The 18,236-nt window shown below is 40.7% G+C and overlaps 1 protein-coding gene across 1 annotated transcript in view; it reads right to left on the bottom strand.

The window, feature by feature from the left end:
* RASA3 (RAS p21 protein activator 3) overlaps positions 1-18,236 on the bottom strand; it is a 129,850-nt gene that overhangs the window by 110,537 nt on the left and 1,077 nt on the right. The window lies entirely within an intron of this gene.

Raw genomic sequence — 18,236 nt, 5'->3', positions numbered from 1 at the left:
TCACATGCTGCTAATCTTTTACTACATCATGTATACATCTGAAGTGTCTGGAATAATGGAAGTGTTTGGTATTGAAGAAGCAACTAGTGAAAGATAACAATTACAGCAAAAAGAAAGCATTTCTTTCCATGTTATTTTATCTTTCTGACTTCCATTCTAAGGGTAGAAGACTGAATTTTGCAACTTGCCCACTACATTATTCAGCAAATTTGTGATCTCAAGCAAGACAGTGAAGTCTCTGACATACTCATGTACTCTCTAGCTGTGACTGTATGAATCAACTTCCTCTATTTATGGAAACTGGGTACTAAATTAACTCTTGCCTTGGCATTTATCATTGACAGGCTTCATTCTCAAATTCACGGGATAATATCCTCTGTCCAGCACAGTCTGCCATTACAAGTTGTTTAACTCCTGTTGGCATGGCTAACCAAAGTTGACACACATTCATACTGCAGAGGTAAAAAAACCAAACCAACAAACTGTTACCATCTAGTGAAACACAAAACTCAAGTAAATGACACCCAGACTGCCATTTCCCATTATCAGATCCACACCCAGAGCTGTTCAAGGTGTACCTCTTCCATTAGCTCTCTCCCTTCTGTAAAGGCAAAGTAGATACAAACACATGTATCGAAAATTTGTCTTATAGATTAGGAACTGAATCTCTAAATCCTTAACATAAATCCTGCCTCATTTTCTTCAGGAATCAGAAGTCAGAAATGCTGCCAGTCAGGCCTACATTTAAATGGAAGGAGATGGGAACAGGTACAGTGGATAACTGCAAAATAACCCCCTAAAATAAATCTGCCAAGGAATCAAATTACATCATTGAGCTTTAACCACTTACAGTGTGCTTGCAGGAATGAGAAGGACACCCATTTAACAAGCTTCCTTCCTCCTTAACAAGCTTCCTTCCTCATCCTTTTGCCCCTCGACAGATCCCCATTTGAAATGCTTTACAACAGCCTGTATCAAATGGATTATCTAAAATAAAGTTCTCTCCCTTGTTATCATTAAGAGCTGCAAATTAGCAGCACAGCTAACAGCCAGGGGAAGATGTTTACTGAATAGATAGTACAGCTCTGTGGTCTTCCCAGCAGGGAGGAAAAAGCCACTTAACCAGATAAGCCCTCCTTTCAACTTCTCTACACTTCTACCTCCCTGCTGTACCCCTTCAGCTCAAAGGAGCACCTAATCTAACTTAGACGGTGCCAGAATCAACACTGCACTCAAATAAAAGAACTCACACAAAACTCCAGCACTAACAGTCAAGCCAAGCTATAAAGAAACATTGAATAACTTACTAAACACATCCCATGGGTGCTCTCTGCTATTTTGTTTTGGGAGATCCTATACCGATCCTATACCACTGTCTTTACATAACAGTTGTGAATTTCCTCCCCCCAGCCCTACAACTGTTGTCTCCTTAATCTTTGCTTAACTTGATTGCCTGTCATATCCCTACTCTTATACAAGCAAGATACCCTTAAACATATGGGAATGCTTCATGTCATGCAGCAAGGAATTACTAAACCCACGAAGTGCAGACTGTATGTGCATCTTAAGAGAAGATAAAAATCTCTAATTTGATTATGCAGAACAAGACTCAGATGTATTTAATAGTACTCTAGTATGTGAATTTACCATAATACACATTTAGACTACAATTCAAAATATTTCGCGTGACTTATCACTGCCTTTTCAGGAAAGGGAAAAAAATATTAACAGTGATAACTTGTAATTCTTTTAACAGGGCAGCACCAAAGATGAAGATGAGGAACCACATTTTGCAAGTACTGCTGTTCTGAGACACACCACTGTCTTTCAAAGCAGCAGGAAACTTGAATGCAAACAGAACCAATTCTTTCATCTCAAGTACAGGTCTGCAGGGAGAACCACAATTGAGTTCATAAGCTAATTTCTACACAACCCTCTGCTGCAAAGACTCCTTCAACACAGCTCCCACAGAAATAACACAGAGAAGCCTCTAAAAAATCCTTCTGGGGAAGGGGGAAAGAAAAGAGGCAGGAAACAAAGGAACACTGAATTCCAATAGGTCTCTTCTGCTAATCAACAGAATGCTGCAGACATGATGTAAGGGCAGACTGCACACAGCCTGGAAAAAAGTAAGAGCATACACCAGAAACTTCACAAAAATCAGACACCATTTTCAAACCACAGACAGACGGAAGAATAAATTGCTAAAAATGTCATAGAATGAAAACAAGGTATTAGTTAAAGTACATGGATGAATAAAGGCACAAAAACACAGCTGCAAAAGGTTAAAGAGACTTCAAGAGAATTTATTTTCTATCCATCCCAACAGTCTGATTAGCAATCATTGTAACACTGTAGCAAGAGCTACCTAACACCTGGTGCCTCCCACACTCGCCCTTATCCACAAGGGGCTGTGGGAACAGCCGCCACCCAATGCGAGCCACAGCGGCTGCAACAATCACAACGGGGGCTGCCTCCCCTCACACACAGGATGCGTTTTATTGCCACGGTCCTGTTACAAAACACGCAGACCTATTTTCTGTTATTGCATCTCCGCTTCCTCTTTTCACTCTTCACGATTCACACCATGGTTATCCCGGGATCAGGAACTTCAGAAGGTTTATGTGATTTAAGGCCGGCCCAGACAAGCTCTTACCCGAACACGCGCGGTGCCAGGGCGCTGAGCGGAGCCTCCGCGCCCTCGGGGGTCTGCGGGGCTGGCTGCAGGCCCGTGTGACACAGTGCAGCTGTGCAAACCCCGAGCAGGCTGCTGGGGAGGCAGCCCCGGGGAAAGCACTGCAGGAGGCCTCAGCGGACACCCTGCCCCGCCTCAGGGCTGCATTCCAGCTCAGACCCTTGGCCCTTGTCCGAGCTCCGCAGGTTTGTCCGCACCCGGCCATTTGCCTTACCAACCCTGATGACTTCAATTCTCGTGTTACCTTGGACCTCCTCATCACTACAGAGTCCTCTGGTGGTCACCAGGCTCTTGGGTGACCCTGGCTAAATCAAGAACCTGCTCTATCCTTGTCTGGCTACCACATGATTCCCCACCTCACTGACAAGCTCACTGCCCTGCCTGCTTTGTTGTCATGCTCAGCTTCCAGCCTGCCTTTTTTTATCAAGTAATCCACTTTGTGCTCCGTGACAAGTGGAATAGGATAGCCTCACATTAATTTAATCTTTTGTTCATTCAGTTCTGCTCTAAATATTAATAAAACGCACCCTTATACCAGCAGGGCACTGGAGTTCTGTTACTAAGGTCACAGGGATCAGTGGAGTATTTAACCATTGCTATTCAGAACAGGGCAACGCTTGTCAAGGCTAAGCAAAAGGTTATGTTGTAAATAAGTGAACAATAGCTTTTCAAAAAGGTAAGCAGCTAGAATACAAAATGAAATGAATTACTAAGGCTATAGCAGACTTCTCTACATTGTTTAGACTCCAAGCAACTACAACAGAAGTTACTTGCACAAAACAATGCTCTACACCAGGACTGAGACCTTGGTAGTGCAGTGCTCAGAATTCCATTACTGTTAGCTTACAGAAGGGCAAAAACTGTATTAAATACTGCAGATCAGCAGGGAGAGTTTAACAAGCATGGGAGGATGGGTACACAGGCAAAAGAGAAAGCAACAATTTAGTACCAGTTTCTTAATAATAGCTTCCTCTTTAGCTTCTGTTCTTCAGACACAGAGTACTAAAGCTGTTTTGTGCTAAACTCTTCCTACATCCCTCAGCTGTTTCAGCTAAAACAGGCAACATCAACTCAAGACAAGTCATCTTGCCCAGCAAACATCCAGGTGTCAAAACGAAGTATTAGGCAGCCCTTGGCTTCTGACATTAAAATAATTCAATCAAAATCCCAGAGAATAGAAATCAGTATCTTTTCTGATCCTCGTAAGAAATACTTGCTCTAGCACTGCATTTATTTTCTCTCATACTGGTTATGCCAGGCAGACTTTCACTGTAAAAGCCCTATCGTGTCAGGAAGACACAGAAGGCATTTGACTCCAAGTGCAGATTGACAAGAACAGGATCTTGAAAGGAAGGAAGCAAGACTTGGCTAGGCAGAGAAACAGAATCCTCCTTGTCCTCCCCTGTCCCTTCCCCTGGCAGGGCTCCCTCATCACTCTGGGCACTGCTTAGCCAAAGCCAGCTGATTCCATCTCTCATATAGCTGGGAGAAGTGCCTGGGAGGCATCTGCACTCTGCATCTCAGCAGGGGAAGGCACATCACAAATGAAGCACGCAGAAAGAAAGAAGATTGCCACAATGTAATAACAATGGCTGGATAAATATTCAGGTCCAAGATCCTTGCCACTTCAACAAAATTGCCTTCCGGAAAAATTTAGAATTAGACAGAAATTGGCAACCATGACTGGTAAATACCATTTTTCCCTCCTGTTCCCTACTTAGGAGAGTCAACTCCACCTTCAAAAGGCTGGATGATTAAAGATACCACTGTACAGTAAGGAATGCAGCAAAAGAGCTCAACAACAACGCCAGAGTAAGCTTTGAACTAAACACATGGGCAGAAAACCATGTATTCCACTGCAAGAATAAAATACAGATGATGGCAATGATAATAAATTAATAATAATAAAATAATTATTCTTTACACAAGTATCACCCATCCCATGGGCTGAAAGCAGTATAGTGTTTTTCTTTTAAAAGTAAATCCATAATCCTGTAAAGGTAAGAATGTTGTGTACACAAAGGGAGTCAAGATTACAATGAACAACCCTCAGGATGGTAACCCTCAGCTTCAAGGGTTTGACTCTGAAAGCTCACCAGTGCTTAGCAGACACGGGTAAACAATACAAGCCTTTTAGACACTGCTTCCAGCTGCCAGAACATGAATGAAGACATATGTCTGATGTCATAATGTCACAATGAGACAAATATCCAGGCTGTTTTACAGGCAGAATAGCAGCTAAGTGTTTCAGTGACTTTCCTAAATCAGGCTGTCTTTCAAATGATTTGCATAAAAACTCATTTATCATTAAAGCTAATTAGGCAATTAAGGAACTTTTAAAATTACACCTGAGGAGCCTGTAAAATGAATTAAGTGGGCCAGGTCAAACTTACTGTCTTATATCTTGAAGGCTTGGGGCTGAACCACCCCATCTGGATTATTACAAGAGTACAAGCCAATTTTGTATCACAGTGATTACACTGGCTACAGCTAAGCCGTAACTCCTGATATGATTCTGAAGCCTGGGTGTAACTAAGGACCTTTCAGAGGCATCACTAGTGCCACAGAAGATGTAGAGCAGCATCCTTTTCAGTTAGTTTTAATTTACAGAAATCTCAACCTCCTTCCCTTCCCCCCCCCCCCCCCCCCCGAAAGCTCTCAATCACAGCCCTACAACAGAATTCACATTGAATCCCCATCAACATTCAAGTAAATGCTTCATTCCTCAAAAGAAATACTTGAACTTACTCTTGATATTAAGCTATTTTGTTCCAAAGATTTTACTTGAATGGTTGTTAAAAAAAAATTTTAAATCCTGATTAAAGTAAAGCTAACCCATTGGCTCAAAATCATGTTTAGAGGCTTTATATTGTCGTCATCTTCATCCTATGCTGGCCTATTTTAGTGCTAATCTCATGTTCCCAAATGAAAACTATCTTCAACAAATAGAAAGCTATGCAAGGCAAAAAAAAAATAAAAAAAAAAGTAGCACACTGGCTGAGCTATGGCTCATCCTTCCCACACCCAGTTCCCCTTGCAGCTGTGAAGGCTCAGTAGTGCAGCACAGCTGGTTTCAGGTACACCACAGAGGTCAGAGAAGCAACACTCTGTCAGGGAGAAAAAAAGCATGCATCCATATCCAAAACAATGGTAAAATGGGAAGAAAAAATATCAAATAAATGCACATGATACCTGCACTAGATCAAAGTGCACTGTGCTTTGCCTCTGTCAAAACCCAACCTACCCAAAGAGAAATATCCCAATTCTATCTCCTGCAGGCTGATACCCTAGAAGATACATACGCTGCAAAATATGTTAGCTTTTCACTGTGACACTGAAGAGACTAAATGTTATACCTACAACAAAAGCACAGATAAATCACCATCACTGCCTCCTCCAGAAGTACAAAGGGAACCAAATTCCTGTCTTTAAGGCACAGCTACAAGGCCTGCCCTGCTGCTGACTCCATACTCTGATGGAAGTAGGCAGAAGCTCCTGTCCACATCTCATATTGTAGAGTTCAGGAGAGCAATAGGGAATCTGACCTAGCCCCATACCCAGTGTTTTCCCACCACACAAGTAGTGGGTTTTTCAGATCACATTTTGTAGCACGGAGTTAACCCCATGCAAGGCCAGAGGAGTTTTGGCGTATCTGCAGCCTGGCACTAATTCACAGACATGTAAGCTCTTATTTGGTCCTAAGCCCTTCCTGGATAAGACATTCATGGCTGACCCCATTTCATTCTGCCACCGTGCAGGGTCTGTTAAGCACAGAACTTGCTCCTACATGTTTCCCAATGTTTTTATATGGTACTGCTGAAGTAGAGACCCCACCTTACAAGCATCTGGTACTTCTGGTTATAGTTCAAACAGCCACCAAACTAAACCTGAATAAGATTCCACTGGACCAGGAGAAAAATAAACCTTAAATTCCACATACTCACTCTCCACAAGAAAGTGAAGGCCATATTCAAGAGCATGCAGTACAAGCTACTTCCAGGACTAGATTACCAATTCCCATTACCAGAAGCAGGGCACCAGCATACCAATAATTTGCAGGTGTTATCAGGAAACACCACTACCCACATTTTCCACTAGACTGTTACAGAGACTGGTTACATTTAATACTGAAGCTGGCTTTAAAAGTAATTCAGCTCTTTTTATTTTCCACTATCAAACTCACAACTTTCTGGAATACTGTCACAGAATCAGGTGTCAAAACACTATCAGCCTGTTAGAGTTTCACTTTTACTGAAATGATTTTGCTCTATTCCAACATTCCAAATTCCCCCAGGCACTTTTCATTCCCTGTCAAAAATCACAGAATCACTACTCAAAAACAGACAGGCAGGAGTACTGGTCTGAATAAAAACTAGCTTTTTTCCTCCCTCTCAGAAAATTTTGCTTAGTAGGCCCAAAAAACAAAAAGCCATCAGTGAGTAGGCAGAGGCACACTATCTTGAAATCTAGTTCCTTCCAACTCTAACATGCAACACAAATCTCCTGAAGCCCATTGCGGGCACCACCCCACAGAGCTTGGCTCTACCCATCAGTAGGAGAGGGAAGGGACACCAAGGGCTCCCCCAGCTTTGAACAGGGCTGAATTTATGATCATTGACCACCATCTCCTTTCTAAGCCATGAGCATCTCTGAAGCATCTAAGCCTTTTCTGCAGCAACTACCTAGAGCTCCTGTTAGTGGGAACTCTGGTGTTCACAGTGGTCATGCAGAGCCATCCAAGAGCTGCTGGCCCTCAGCATGCAGCAAAATTAATTATGTGGAACAATCTACAAACACAGGGTAAGACAAATATTTACAGAAGAGTAGTGCTGGTCAACTCCTACACTGCACTTAAGGCAGGAAACGCTAATAGAGCACAAATGTGGTTCTTCAGGTATCTTAACAATTTGAAATTTTAATAATATGCAACATCAGCCAAAGTCTTAAACATGAAATATGTACACTGTAAATGTGACTACAGTGTAAATGTGGCCACAGAACATTTGCAGAAATAGCTGATGGGTCCTCTCTCTTAACTACAGGGAATATTTTACACAAAACTCAAAACTTGAACATTATGTTCCTGGAGGTAAAATGCAACTTATCATTTGAGGAACTGAACTAATAGGTCAATGAACCAGTGCTGCAGGGATACGTACTCTAAAGGAAGTCTCTTAGGGCCACACTTGGTCTTGGCTACTGAGAATTTGCACAGATCAAGGCAAGGACCTTACTAACAGTTACAACAGTGCACAAACTTTATACGAGCACAGCTCCTCTGACTTGAGCAGAGCAGGTGCAAGTTTTCTAAGACCTTTACTGCATCCCTGAAACAGGGCATAATACAGTCTAAAAGCAACAATAATCACCTAAAGAGCAAGATGGCTTCTGGATTTACCAAATTCTCAGACACACTGAGCAGCACAGTTACTTTTATATAAATGCAGAAGATGTGAGAACCTCAAAAATGGTTCTGTACCCATAAAACATGCTGGAAGACACACAACTGCTGGAGTTTCACAATTATATCACTATTTTTGCATACCTTGTGGGAAACAAGTAGCTCTTCCCTCAGCTCTTTATAATATGTAGAAAAAACATGATGTGCAACTACCTCCATGTACAACCTATTTCATGTAATCAATTATATATCTGTTGTCAGGGATATTTGCAAAAAAAATCAAAGGAAGACAAGAAACTGTACTGATCAGATCTGTAGAGGAGTGACAGGTCTTAGTGCCAGCAATCTTTGCTTATTTCTGCTAAAATGTATTAAAAGCAGCTAAAAATAAGAGAAATAGTTCCCCAATATTAAGTTCTCCGTGACAGCAAATGTTGCCATTTCAGAGATACTCCCAAATCAAAAATGAAAGGGAAAACAGCAAGCACATCTATAAAGAGTAAAAACAATGCTTTGAATGTAAGTCTGATCTTGAGAGCAGGTGCTTTGTGAAGAAATTTTTCAACAAATATTGTACCACTACAGAGTTTTCATGATCAGTGACAGCACAAAGAAAGAAAGGTGCAATCTCAGAACCAGCACACAAATGGCAACAACAGACAAGCCAACCACTGGATTACAAAGAACTTGCATTTGTACTGGAAAACTTGGGGCAGCCACTCAGATAGGTAAAGTATTCATAAAAGCACTTTTTTTTTTCCAGGAAGAACAGAACAACTATCTGCAAAAATGAGAGCAATTCTGCTAGACAACTGCATCTCCTCTTTTTTTACTATGAATTACCTGCAACAAAGCAATCCCAACCAACAAATCTAACTTAAACATGGCTGTTTTGGAGAGGATGGATTGGTTTTGTTTTAGACACACATAACTCTCACAGTGTCAGAGCTCAATTTTCCAAGGTTGTGCTCATGTGTTCTATAGCAGTCACCAGCCTTTCAAACCAGAATTGAAAAGCAACTGTAGGATGTCACACCCTGTGTCTTCTGCAAAATAGATCTAATTTTCCATTACAAACTGGTGATTGTTCCTGGGCAGGGGGAGGGAGGGAGAGAGGGAGGGAGAGACTAAGAAAGGCAGCTTTTGTACTATCTACCAGATTTTCCTTCTATTTCTACCACCCTCCTTCCTACAATTCTACAAGCTGAACTACAGCCAGATAAATCAACGAAACTATTTTTCACTGAAATATGACAACAAAGCATCTGAGAAGTTTCATAACACAGTTCAATTTCACTGTTCAATTACACTGTTAAACACAAGTACATATAACTACCTTTAAGAACTCACTAATTGGTTTAAAATGCACATCTCAGAAGATGCTAAGAGAAACAGCTTTCAGAATGTTGCACTGTAGTACTCAATGAAACAGGAAATGAGGAACAAAGAAAGGAATTTCATAGATTCCAGATGTACTCTAACACCAGCTGGGAAATACAAGCAAGAATCAACTACAGCCTTGTAAAAGGCTACCACTAGCTAACTGTTTTCTTCTAGAGTTCTTGAACAAAAGTAAGTAGCTGTAAACAATTTGTAAATAGAAATATTTTTAGAAAGAATTGGAAACAGTAATAAAAATAAACTTCTTCCCCTCCCTCCTATTTTTAAGGAGTTTAAAACTCAGCCACCAGTTCACCTGGTTTTTTGAGCTGGTTTTTTTTAAACATAAGAAATCTGTATAAACAGTCATAACAAAACAACAACTGTAAATTAAGTATTTCAAGTTGTCCATTTTCCAATACTTGGAATATTACAGTTGAATGAAACTCCCAAGCAAGGAAAATTTAAAAAACAGTAAAGTTGATTTATACTATATGCCTTCCATGCATGCAACTGGAACTGGCCAGAATTTAAAATTGCTATAAAAGAAGTTATCTGTCACTTAAAATTTTTATTCCTATATCTATAAATTAAAAAAACAAAACACACTCCAGATTAAAAATCCTGGAAATACAACTCCTTCACAAGTTCAAACACCCTTCTGCTCCCTGTGTAACACAACATCTCCAGTGTTTCATCTTCCCCTTTTATGAAACACAAACTCAGGCCTTTCAATGCAAACTTCTTCTAAACGGATTTTGAAATCTCTTAGTAACAAGTTCAGAGACAAACAGAAAAGGGTATTTCCTCTCAAAGTCACTGTAACATATGAAAAGAAAGCTTAAGCATGCATCTTATGAAACACAGATACGTGTGTCCCCCTGCTCCCCTCATCACAGAAACAGGTGTTCCCAGCTTCAAGATTTTTCATCCATTTGTTACACTTGGAAGAATTGAGATACTTCATCTAATGTTCATTCAGCTACTAGCAGCCTATAAAAGTACATTCATATTTATGCAAATTAAACACTGCATCAAATGCTACCTGTTCAAACCTACCAGTCACTCTTAAAGAAGTGAAACCCTGTTACCATCACATCACACTAACCCATTTCAATCAGTGGCAATGCAGTCACACCCCAGCAACAGGAACAGCACGATTCAGTTGTTGGGCTAATGAAGGGATCCTCATTTTGCCCCAGTGCTCCCTGAGAGGTAATAACACGCAAATGCACAAGTCTCTAGTGAAGTAGAAAAAAAATTGTAACACTTCAAAGGTCTGGAATGAAAACTGAACAGCAGAAACATTAATCAGAAGCCTCAGAAGTCTTCAACATTTCTGTTCTTTCCTCAACAGACTTCAAAAATACAGATACACCATGTTTTTCCCCTTTCAGGCAGAAGGGGGAAAACCCCAAACAAACCTCAAAGATCTCAAGCTTTCCACTGAATATATGAAGTGTTTTACAGTTGGCAATGATCCATTAAAATTTGAGAAAGGAAAACACGGCAAAAATATTCCAGTCCTTCATAACTTTGAAGCTTTACATCTCATTTTGCAAAACTTTCACCCAGAAAGTCTTCTATAGGAGGAAAACAACATGTGAAGTTTCAGGGAAGTTCCTTTCCCCTTGGTAGAGGTTAGGATGGGAGAGGAAGGAAGTTAGATTTGTTTTGTTTTTACTCCAAAACAAAGCTTTTATTTGGATCCTAAATTCAGTCACCAGTTCACTACATTGAAGAATCAGACACTGCTAAAGATCAAACACTTCATAAGGTTTAGCAAATGTCAGTAAAATCAGAAGGTCAGGATGGGCAAGACACAATCAGCCTTTCAGTTCAATAAAATATAACTTGTTATTAACTCCAAGCTTGAGCCTTTCCTTGGTGTAACCACAAAATACATAAACCTCCAGTACTAGAAAGTTTAAAAGCACATCATTAAGACTTGCTAATGCGTATTTTGACTATTATAAGCCTTAGGTGACTTGCTCCCCAGAAGCATTAATAGTCCACTGGCACACACACGCTGATTTTTCTTTGTCATATCTGGCTGAACATTTGCTGGTTAGATCAATATGAGCAATGCAACCGTCTGATATTTACATCTTTTACAGCATGCAGCCAAGTCTACAAGCCTCTGATTTTATTCTAGGCTTTTTCCTCTCACAAGAGCTAGCTGCAAGATTTATTCTCCAAACATATCCGTTAGCAAAGTGAATTGTAGCAATATGAGAGGTATTAAGTACTCCTTAACAACTCAAAGTGGATTTTACCTCAGCCTTTCCTGCCCCCACCTCCTCCAAGAAAAAAAAATGCTACATGAGATACTCAAAGACTTGGTTTGACTTTCACAGAAGTACAGTTTAACAGAATTATTCCTAATTTACACTCCTGTAATGGAGATCAGTCACTGAGAAAGGATAGAGGGAATTTTAACCTGATTAATATTATCAAAGGTATTTTTGATGAGGTTTTTCAATTGTATTTTCTAATCTTGGTGTAGACGATACTGTCCAGTGTTTATATGAGGTCCTCATTAAATAGGAGCATCAGTACAACAAATGACTTCATATGATAACAGTGTTTGACAACATAACTGCATAAGTAGAAATCTTGCTTTGATGCAGAGAAAGGGGAGTTCTGTTAAGCATAAATATGATGATCAACATTAGATGCCTCAGCTTTAAAAGACAAGTGTGTGATGGAGAAATGGGGCAGCATGTGTGATTATTAATTAAAACCAACTAAAACACCTAAGCTTTCATCCACAGCTAAGGCTTCTGAACTGAGTGTGAGATTCAAGTGGTTCCCAAGTGGAAGGTCAGAAATACAGATACATCAGTTTGTCAGATAATCCTCTTGCCGTTCTCACAGGAGTTTTAACTTTTGTTCTCCGGAGCAGCTGACCAAGCTGGTGTGCACTGCAACTAACACAGCACCATCAAGAAAACCTATAGTAAAGGAAGCAAGTGAACTGAAGAGCATAGGAGGAGTCAGGCAGTGTCATGATGGATGTGACCTGGATGGACCAGGCCAGTGCCCACACATGAAAGGAAGGGACGCACCTGCTGTCCCCTCCCATTTCCCACATGTGCACACTCCCAGTCAAGCTCTTGGACACTTGTCCAGAAACACCTCTGACAACCACTGGGTGCACAGCTCACTGAAATGGAAGAAAACTAAACCTGAAAAGAAAATTAGGTTGCATTCTTTGGTTCTGCTTTGCAAATTGAACTGGATTTTCTTTTCTACAAGCAGAGGAGCATCAGTCAACAGTAGGTGTGCAAAGAACACTTCATGGGAGCAAGATGAGCAGGGAAGGGAAAGGACAAGACCTGCCTTCTCAGCCGCACCAAGGTACTATTTGGGTGAGCATATCATGATTTCATGCTTTGGACTGCAGCTATCAAACAGAATCGAAGCGATATGCAAAACAAGGAACAGCATCAGGCAGAACAGACACATAAAAACAGAGTAAGAGAAGCTAAAACTGGCAGCTAACTAACCCAGCAATTTCAGAACTAAAAATCTGGTTTCAACCAATTACAGTGAAATAGTAAAAAAAAAAAAAAAAAATTACAAAAACCATTATTCAGTCTGAAGAGTAATTCAAGGCAATGAAGTTATCAGAAGCATTTTCTGGAAAACTGAGAAAGATATGCAGCACTTATATGTCCTTATGTAAGAGCATTTGGTAGTGACCACTAGATAATCACTTCCATGAAGAGACAAGAAAATACTTACTTCTCATGAGACAGATTAAATATCTGTTTTTTCAAATGTACCAATTCTAGAAGACCAAAAAACCTAACAAGTTGCTAATTGACATCAGAGGCCCTCAGCAGATCTGTTTAACAGATTCATTCCTGTGAATTTACCTCTATACACTCTAAAACCTAAAACACATGGGCTTCCACTCATATATGAATCCTTCTCTACTTAGAAGAAACTAAGGCTATGGAATTTCATATCAGGCTAGCAGCCTCAAACACAAGCATCTTCTATTTCTTCAAAACCACATTCACTGCAGCATTTTTCACTGCTACCTCTGTTTCCTCCTCTCACTTGCAGAAAATATGGTCTCCATTTTTGCTCCAGCCACAGCTGCTCTTGACAGAACATAAACAGCCATGGCACTCTGGAAACAGCACTGGTCCCAGAGCTTTTCCATTCAGCACACTGAACACAAGCTGGTCAGAACATAACCACATCCAATCTAGCAATTTCAAATACTGAACCAGCAGTGACAAATCTGCATAATTTACTCTGCACCTTCTGTCGTCTGTGAGACTCAAGCCTTAATTAGCACTGCTACAGTCAATCAATCAGTAGGAACATTAAGTTGCCACTTTATTTTACCTATGCAACATCAATTTAAGCTGTACTTGTTAACTTTTTAATGTGAAGAAAAGATCTTGAGAAGTCTTAAATATATTCAGGGTGAGATACAAATAGCTTCTCTTTCTTTATTTCTTGGGCCTCTAACTTAGAAACACCAGGAAAAAAATGGTTGTCTTTATAAGAAACATTTCACACTTCCTAAATAATAATTTTCCAATTTTTATAAACAGATATATACACACATTTATATATAGTGAGAGAGCGAGAAAGGTACCTGGGAAAAATTCTCTCATTCTAAAAATATCTATTCCACAACCTTTTGCCCCATTTAAATGGGAATAAATCCTTTTACAGTCTTATGCAATGAACATATTTAGTCGTAATTACTTCTACAAGTAACCACTTAAGACAAGGCACTAAATCCCAGCAGACATTAAAAGGAACATCTTCTCAAGACAAAATGGATTTCCCTGAACAACTTTAGTATTATTAGACTTAAGGGAGATCTTAAATTTGTCAGGGACAAGAAAAGTTTCTTCTTAGCCTGAGACAGAGACATCTCTCAAACATTTACTCTGTACCAAGTTTAATGGTGGAAGATTGTAAATACCTTCTCTTGGCAATTGACCTGCTTAAACACCAGTAAGCTAGCACTTCAATAAATACTCTGCCTGACTTCACCCAAGACTCTCAGTTTCACAAAGTTTAACTGCTTTGCTTTCACAGTGTCTTAAGTCACATAACTCAGCATGAATTAGTAAAGAAGGCAGACTAAGAATACAAAACAAAGAGATGGCACATCTACAGAACAACCATCCTCATTTTGTCAACTGGATCTAAACAAGGTCTTACAGTTCCTAGAAAATAGTCTTACAGTTCCTAGAAAAAGGGGTGAGTTTAGAACAGGGTAAGCTGTGCGTGAAGTACCAACCTATATCAGGTAGGAGGCAACTTTTATCACAAATATTTCACTGCTTCATGATTCTGATCACATTTAGTGCTAAAAGGATAGCTTATGCTGCTGGAAATCCCACATTTTAGACTAAGACCTCAACACCTGGTAACCACAAAATGGCCCTTTTGAAAGATGATAAAGGAAAGCTTTAGAAGCTCACAAATGTCTTAAATTGCAACAAGAGCCCACAGTGCACAAGTGGATTGTTATTATCTGTCAGGTCAGCAGAACGATGAGCAAAGGGTCCTCCTCATTCTGTTACAGCCCCAGTAAACTCTCAGTGTGCAAAATCCTCCTGCCCCAGTTACTACTTTCAAACTATCAGACAGAACTATAACAAGCTCTACTACTGCTAGAAAAAATACTATTTTAGAGCAGAGCCTAATGCTTCTAAGTACTCGATTTCAAAGACATGAAAAGCTTGTTGAAGTGAAAATTCACAAATCAGCTGTTTCTTTAGATTTTTCAAGTATAAACAATTTCACAAAGTAAAATCTGGTAGCAGATTCTCTGCTAGCCAAGCATACAGCTTTCAGCAGCAGAAATGCTAAACACGAGCTTTCATTTTTTCAACTGAAAGTTTAATAGTTGATGCCATTTAAGGAGAAAAAAGTAGCAATTAAGTACAGCATATTTATTAAATATTAACAGTACAACAAGTCATGTTGTCAAGCAGAAGGACTCTCTTTGTAGTTTTTCCAGCCAATCATCAGCCATAGAGCCTTATGTTGTTTCCTTTCAGGTTCTGAAACACTGACTCATGGAAATATCAGCACTGCACACTTCCTCAAAGTGGCAATCTTATAGGAAGTGTTTGTTTAGTCTTACATGACACATTGTTTTGTTTATGTATAAGGGATTCCGGTAAAAATAATTTTCAATTAAGAAAAAAAAAAAGACACAAGCACAACAGTTTCAGTTATGGGAAGCCAAAATAAATCAATTTCAGCTAGACATCTAAACAGCACATTCGTTTACACAAGTACTACTTTTTCTTTCTACTGTACATTACTTCCTTGCAACATGAGCAGAAGTTGCCAGGCATTAACTTCTTTCAGTTCAACTAACCACAAAAGAAACTGGACAAGAGGTAGCACAGTAACAATTCCTCTTAACACTGGTACCCCCATCAACAGAGTTCACAGTGCTGCTCCACAACTTCAGCATCTCAACGAGACATCTTTAGGAGGTGCCACACCGCTGTCAGTACAACTGAGTGAGGCAAACACACCGCTTCCTACAAAGCTCAACTGGTTCAACATTTTCAAAAAAGGAGACAGATGGCTCAACGAAATCCAAGCATGACTAGAAACAACACTCCTCAAAACATAGAAGCACTTAAGAGATCCAGGATGTAATTACCCACCTAGCTAAATGTGGCTGATTCTATGCAGTCCATCAGTCCCAAAAGAACAAGTTATAAGAGCAGAAGAAAATGCCTTCATTTACCTGCAGCTTATTGGAAATACAGGACAAGCCAGCCATAGCAGTACAATACACTAGGGCATTCAAACATCTCTAGGCTACAGGTGTTTTGCACAGCCAGAAGCCTCTCAACTGCATCCACCTCCCCACTAAGAGAGCCGAGTCAACACGAGTGTCCACTCTGATGCATCAGTCCTGTATTTCATGCAATTTATTCTAAGGCACTCCTGTATACCAGTGTCCCCATTCATGATTTGCCAGCAGAGGTGCAACAGAGAAGGAGACACAGAATATCTGAAAGCCAGAAACCAGTCAGAGCTTGGCTATGAAACAAGCTCCCAAAGAACAGAACTGACCATTTCCACAGCATGATAAATCAAAGCACATCAACACGGAAAATGACTTATCTTTTTGCCCTCAAATAACTTTTCTCTTAACCCATTGGAAGATTCAAAGCCTTCTGTCACTAGAAAAGAGAGAAAACTGCAAGATACTCATGAATGGGAACTGCTAAAAGAAATGTACAACTGGAATAGCTGAGAAAGTAATGTCCCTCCAATGTTCACTATCTTTTCAGTGGTGTCCAGCAACAGTATGAGGAGCAACAGCCATAAATAGAAACACACTAAGTTCCTCAACATGACAAAGAACTTCTTTACATTGAGGGTGGCAGAGCACAGGAACAGGCTGCCCAGAAAGGTCATGGAGTCTCCCTCTCTGGAGACATTCAAAACCCACCTGGACACTTTCCTGTATAACCCATGCCAGGTGACCCTGCTTTGGCAGGGAGGTTGCAGTAGATGGTATCCAGAGATCCCTTCCAACCCTAACAACTCTGTGAGTCTGTGACCTCCCTTCAGATCCAGCCACAGGACTTTCTGCAGGGAGCCTACAAGCTTCCCTATACAAATTCTAGAAGATCGGGATGGCTTTACGAGGTTAGCACGATTAAGAATACTCCCTCGACCCATCCAAGCAATCCTGCCTCTTCCTATTTCTCTGACAAACTCCCCAAGAGCCCGCCAGCCCCGGAGTGCGGTGTGACTGCTGAAGGCGGGCGGAGAGCGGCCCCCGGGCCGGCGGAAGCGCTCGGCCGCGCCCCCTGCCGGGCGGCGGCGGCTCCGCGGCGCAGCGCCGGCATTGTCCGCAGCATCCTCCGGGAAACACCTCCGCTCCCGCCATGCCCGCCGCTCGTCCTCTCGCCATCCCGGCTGGCAAACAGCGGGGATCCTCGCTGCGGGGCTACAGTGATCCAGCTCTGACAGGGGGTCCGCTCCGACAGCTGAAGTCAGCAGCAGGATTAACTTTAGTCCTCGACATAATGAGATTCATCTGAAGACTTTTGCTGCTGTTACTGTCTTCGATCTCTTCAACAATTCAAAGAAATTCCCACACTCTTGTGACTTCAATCATTCAGATATAAGATCATCACTGTTTTCTTCTCAAAAAAAAAAAAAAAAAAAAAACCAAAAAACACCACCCAACTAACCGAACACGAACACCTTAACCACAAGTCATCATCCTATACTCGAGATGTGTTCTTACCCCTGGTACTAAAAATCACCAGATAGAAACAACTTGCAATATTATCACTCACATGATGCCCAGATTTCTCCTTCGTGAAAAGATCTTTTTTATTTTCCCCTCCCCTCTTTGAAAAAGAGACAGAGAAGAAATCTCCAACCATACCCTCTAGTCTTACTGAACCTCTTTTCTGGATGTATAGGAGAACATAAAAATGAACAACATAAATTTTAATTTTATGATAAAATGTTAACTCTTAAAAATTGCTATCAATAAACTACCTGTTGACAACTAACGAGGAAACTGCACTAGCAGCAATGGTCTCTCTGAAATGCTAACGCCACTATCCAATAATGAGATTTTCTACGTAACCCCACGTTTCAGTTTTATCTAAGACGCCAATTGGTGGCTGCAAATTTGCTTCCGAACGAAAGGAAACGCAAAGGGAGCTTTTCCAAGAGCTTTATTAGGAAGCCACAAGCCCTCGGTACCCACTGCTGCGCGCCCGGGCT

Source organism: Prinia subflava, chromosome 3, assembly GCF_021018805.1.
Source record: "Prinia subflava isolate CZ2003 ecotype Zambia chromosome 3, Cam_Psub_1.2, whole genome shotgun sequence".
Classification (NCBI taxonomy): Eukaryota; Metazoa; Chordata; class Aves; order Passeriformes; family Cisticolidae; genus Prinia; species Prinia subflava.
Note: the sequence above shows the minus strand (reverse complement) of the source record. Positions and strands in the feature narration are given on the sequence as shown.